Genomic DNA, 6,263 nt, shown 5'->3' on the forward strand with positions numbered 1-6,263 from the left:
TTTATATTATTAGTTATATAACTTTTTTTTTTCATTTTATTATTTATACACAATTATATTTTATTTGTCATAATTATTTTTTGTCCTTCTTTTACCTCTTTTTGTTTGTTTTATGTTCTTTACTATTATTTTATGTATAACTTTCAATATATTATCTTCTATATAATTTTTTTTTATTTTTTCAATTTTATTATTATAATCTGCTTATTTCTCTGTCAGTTCAGAATCATAATTATTCCTTCATGATCCTTGATGAACCAAACATGATAATATCTCCATGCTTACGTTTGTTAAAAGTATATAAGTACAAACATCATCAATAAAGACTCATATGTTTATTTCTTTCTTGTTAAAATTTATTATTAATCATTGACAAGATATGCTAATGTTTACGTTTCTATTTGCAGTAATGTTCATATCATTCACCTTTGAAATAATTCTGGTGATGGTGGATCATCACTTTGCTATGCGCCAACGAAGGACTGGTGCTGATCTTATTCGGCGGCCAGGCTCTTGAGTATGATTGACCAAGAGCATTGAGGACCAAATTACTAAAAGACGTTTGCTCTGAGGAATTGTAATTGATTGGTATTTATTCGAGTGGCTGTGGTAAGATCTCAAGTTGAAGGAAAACGTTGCCTTACATTTACCAATATAAGATGAACTTATTGGCAATTTTCAGTATTGACAAGTATCAATTATACTATCAAAGAAATCTGTATAAATATGTAAAGTTGATACGATTGTAATAAAGTAAAGGTAAAATTACTTTTTAAATTATTACTATAAAATTTACATTTCCCAATCCTTGATTAGTAAAATTTTCCAAGATGAAGAATACAAGTTATTTTTAGTTGTGTTGAATATTTTCCCGAATCCCATTAGTAACTATATATAATAGTTGCAGAATATATAATGAAACATTAGAAATTACGTATATTGTTATTTAATTTTAGTATGTTTTTATTTAATATATAAAATTCATATTATCCACTTAAAGTGACTTGTTCTGCGACAAATATTCATATTTTTTAAGTGGTATTAGCTGAAAAGTTATGGTACTGGATTCCTTATTACTTGACTCTAGTTCTTTGACCCTAGTTGGAAAAATATATCAGTTTTCTGTTCTATTAGAGACCCTTCTTGGAGAGATAGAAGGGGTATTCATGTTGTGTTAAATGCAAAACGTTTTAACATGTTAAATATTATTATGTATAGGATTTTAGACAGTCTAATTTGAATGCCATGTTATATGTTAAATTCAGAGGATTTCCTAGCGGATTTTATGGGCAACTTGTTTTTTAACCTTGTAATCTTTATAGTGCAAGGAAAAAGTAAAGGGAGAAATAAAGGCAGTTATTTCAGACCAATTTTTTATTACTTTAATGAAAACTATGTATGATTACTATTCTAAACTGATGAGTCTGCCAAGTATAGGTAGGGGGAATAAAAAATGGCGGCTGTTTAAAAACTCAATAAGTTTAAAAACTATCAACAGCATTAGAAAATCTATGCGGAAACCATCAAAAGTGGTGTAAATTTTCTAAAATTTGAGTCCTGATAGAGCTATGCGAATAAATAAATTCTCAAAATGTTGCTGCCTTTGGGCAAAACTTTTGATATTTGAAAAAATATATCTTACCATAAGACATACATGTTTTTCAGTACTCAAAATCAAGGTAATTTAACCAACTATAAAGTAGTTTATGGCACGTACCTTCGTAAGGGTAGTAGCGAATATTGATACTCGCATTTGAATATATGTATTTTGCACATGAAAATTTGTTAAATCAATTTATTTTAGCTAATATCATGAAAAGTACTACTCCCACGAATATATGTGTCATAAACTACTTTATAGTCCATTAAACTAGCTTTTAATTTGAGTGCTAATAGACATCTGTACGTCATATAGTTCCTGAGATATAGATTTCTCAAAATAAATTAACTAACTACTCATATTTCAGTACATTCCATACCACATTTTTATGAAAAAGCTATATCTCGGGAACTATTGAACATAAATAGCTCTATTATGGCTCATATTTTAACAAATTTACTATACTTTAAATAATGTTATCTTACTTTTTCTGTTGTTGTTGGTAGTTTTAAAGATATAGAGCTCAGGATGAAAAATTATTTCTTTTTAACGTTTCTATATTTGGCAGACTTATGAATTTAGACTAGCAATTTTTCTTTAAAGTAATAAAAAATTGGAGTGAAATAACTGCCTTTTTTTTCTTCCCGGCTCTTGTACTATTAGGAGTTAATAAAATCTCCAACAGCTGAAAACAAGGCTTAATAATATCAATTGATAATAAAAATAAAGTAAAATCGTATTAAATAAAATCTCTCTCTTTTTTTCTCTTTTATTAATATTTAAGACTGTATTAAAAACATATACAACAAATAAATTTGATGTTGGTCATACAATGGCATGATACAGACATGTGGAGAATCTACCCATTGATAAAACTCTAATTCTCTTTTAATTCATAAGCACAAGCAGTCCTCAATTTTTTTATAAAATAAATTTCACTGTTTCCTCCTGCATACTGTGCATTCATCTAAAAGATGGTTGCTTACTTAGCAAATAAATATTATTTTAGAAGAATTTAACGTCGAAATTTTGAAAATAAATCAAACCCTACAAATACTGAAATCTATTCAGTAAATATTAAAAATTCTAAGAAAATATTTAAGAATAATTAGAAAAATCGGAGCGTAAATTGTGAAATTATTCACTATCAGTTAGTTCAAATGTATTTCCTTTTTTTTTTACATTAGTGTTGTATGAAGACAAATAAAATTAATAATCTATCATTCAAGGATTTTTTTTTTCAAAGGTAAGTTCTCTGCTACAAACTTATGTACGTACATCTGTTATGATATAATAAGCCAGGAGGCATCCCCAGTATAGTTTTAGGAGTACAGTTTTTTACAAAAGGAGATTCTAACACCTCTTATAAATACTATATATCGTATTTCAAAACTGTATGAGATTGTGATATCCCTTGGCGATTATCCCGCAATAGTATATTTGACAACATAGAAAAAAAAAGTTTGAAATAATGTTAATATTATTAATATATAATCTTTTCAATTCCTTGAGTGCGTGATATCAACATAGAAATTATACAAGAAATAAAGTGAAGGATCTCAATAAAACAGCACTAATTTGATTTTGATAACACCATAACTTTACATAAAAAAAACAATATGTTCAAAAGAAAAAATACTTGTGTCAATTTAAATATCAATCATAAAGTAAATTTTAAAACATATACAAGAAATTTGAACCAACATTGTGCAGAGATTCTAAGCAAAATAAATTTATTTTTAGCAAAATTTTATGTTACTATTTAAACTTAATTTTAATATGAATTTTAATAATAAAATAAATAAAAATTTTGGCCAAAATGCATTTTGAAATTAATTAATTATAAGCCTGACCTGAGTGTATGGAAGGTTAAAATAGTTTGTTTATAAGATAGTTGATTGTGTTAAATTGATCTAAAATTAAAAGTTTTAAAAAATTAATGAAATTGTGACAAAATAGGTAACCAGGCATAAGCGTAGGTAAGCTTATTGTTAATTAATATGATTCTCTATTAATTTTTTGTTTCATTAGGTAATTTGACTTGTAATTAACATCCTGGGCAGAATAGCCTGAAAAACATTTTTAAATAATTGGATGTGAGGGGTAAATTTATATTTAAGGTATATTAAATCATCAATAATAATGTTGTTTAAATCGTTATAGATGAATGTATAATAAAAGCTGTTAATTGTTAGATTGTCCTTGAGAATGGTCAATTGTTCGAAGTGTTAGACTGTTGATGATATAATAAATAGTGTTGATATTTAACATGTATACCAATCGATTTATCAAAAAAATGTCTGTCAGTCATTTCACAAACTCAATCTTATATGTTTTAATTAACATAGACACAGGATTCATTTTTAATTTGAATTTTAAAAACGAAGATTTTCACTCTTTCTACCAACAGAAGGAAAACGTTATGATGATTTCATATGTTATGTCATTTAGACGTAAACGAACGACACTGATTTAGCATTTTACACTTTTAAATTTTGTTTTTTAAATTATTACGTATTTTTATTAATAGACTTTTCATTTTATTTTCAATAAAAACCATGGAATACGGTTTAATGAAAGCAGAATGTACAAATTTGCCTAGAGTTGATGATTTGATGCCAGAGAATGTTTTTTTAACAAACATACAATAAACTTACAATTCATATCTTGCATTAAATTTACAACAAAATGATATTCATAAAAATATAATCTATTATTTAGATATGTTATATTGTTTTGACATATTTTTGCAGCTAGGTAATGGCACAATAACGATAAGAAATATAACTCGTAATAGATAATAGCTTAAATAACAAAAAAAAAATAATGAACGAAATCTATTAAAATAACACCCAAGTAGGTCTGGGGCAAGTTTATGTCGAAATGACGTCATACCGACACTAATAGTAGCTTGATTTTGGTGCGACGAAAAATAAATAAATTAATTTTAATGCTCAGAATGAGACTAAATAGCGATTTTACTACAATAAAAAATCAGGGAGATTATCATTATCAAATAAGCGATATAAGAAACTTTCCAAAAACCGAAATACTGTATTATTGCAATAAAGTTTAATAAGTTTATTAATCCTGCGACACATGGGCGTTGGCAGAGGGAAGCCCTCTAGATTTTTGGGACCCCCTTTCCAAAAAAAAGAAAGAAAGAAAATATTGATGGATGATTTCTTTCTGGAAATATCCTTCAATTAGAAAGGTAACATTGTTGAGTTGACATCCTCACGGATCACAACACCTTTGAAGGGATGTAAGAGATATACGTCGATTCTTCGGTGAAAAAGGTAAGATTCAATCAGCACAATTATTTGTCATATATTTAAGCTCAATTTTCAAGTTTCGTTTACAATAATTTTTTGTGGTTAAGGTAATAATTTGATATTAATTAAAGGTAATAATTTATTGTGGTTAAGATAGCCTTTGGCAACCTATAGATTGACTATACCATCTTAACTGGAATGATATTAACACCTTATAATGGCACAAGGCAACCAAAGGGAGATATATATATATATATACATATATTCCGTTCTAGAACCCTAGAAATAAAGGGTTGACGTCTGCTCCCCTTGGCGAAATCCGGGCTATGTACAGTGCTACGACGCAACGTTCGAATAGCAAATTATAATAATAATCCAATCCACTTTATCCCCTAAACATATTAACTTTATTAAAAATGAAAATTGTTCCAGTAATTCCCATATGAAAATAATAATAAGCCAGAATCTCAATATAGATTGTTAGAGGTGATGTTCCACACTTTGTAATTTTAAAAACGTTGTTATACCATTGTGTAATTATTAGGAAAATTGAAGCTTTGCCATAATAATTAAAATATCGAGTAATTACTAAAACGTTTATCAATTAACATGTATCTTATAACCTTATGATGACCCCTTAAAAGTTTTCAATGCCTGTTATCAACAAATAAAACGCCTGAATTATTTTTTTTTTCAACGTTAAAAATAAAATGAATATATATAATTTTTTCCGATTTCTTGAGACTGCTATTTACTTATTATATAAATCAAATGGTATCCTTGTTTAGCCTCAACACTCTATATTATAGTCCAACGCTTCGGCCAATTAGACCATCCTCAAGGACAATCTAACATTTAACAGCTTATTATACATTTATTTGTGACAATTTTAACAACAACATTATTATTAATAATATTACATACCTTAAATATAAATTTACACCTCACATAAAAATTTTAAAATATTGTGCAAACTATTCTGTCCATGTCATTAATTACAAGTCAAAATCACCCAATGAAAATCAATTAATTGGGATATTAATTACTAATGAGCTTACCTAAGCTTATGTCTAGTTACCTATTTTTTTCCAAACTTCATTAATTTTTAAAACCTTTAATTTTAGATTAACTACGCTATCAACTATGATATAAACAAACTATGTATAACCTTCCATACACTGAGGTCAGGCTTGTTATTAATTTACAACTTAAAATTGTTACAAAGGAAATGTATAATATAAGAGTGTTGAAACTTAACATGGAAACCAACTGATGTATTAGAAAAAAAAAGTCTGTTATTATCAGTAAATTCAGAAACCTAATCACATATTTTTCAATTAATATAGATAGAGAATTAATTTTTAATTTTAGTTTGAAAAAATAAGGTT

At 26.9% G+C, this 6,263-nt stretch overlaps 1 long non-coding RNA gene across 3 annotated transcripts in view; it reads left to right on the top strand.

Moving 5' to 3' along the window:
* The window catches only part of LOC106679432 (uncharacterized), a 205,510-nt gene extending 204,742 nt beyond the window's left edge, over positions 1-768 (top strand). For all 3 annotated transcript variants that reach the window (XR_010845125.1, XR_010845124.1, XR_010845126.1), the window contains one exon: positions 408-768. This is a non-coding gene — a long non-coding RNA (uncharacterized lncRNA). The remainder of the gene's footprint in view (positions 1-407) is intronic.
* The last annotated feature ends 5,495 nt before the right edge of the window (positions 769-6,263 follow it).

The sequence above is a fragment of the Halyomorpha halys genome, unplaced genomic scaffold (assembly GCF_000696795.3).
Source record: "Halyomorpha halys isolate HHAL.00 unplaced genomic scaffold, Hhal_1.1 Scaffold202.1, whole genome shotgun sequence".
NCBI lineage: Eukaryota > Metazoa > Arthropoda > Insecta > Hemiptera > Pentatomidae > Halyomorpha > Halyomorpha halys.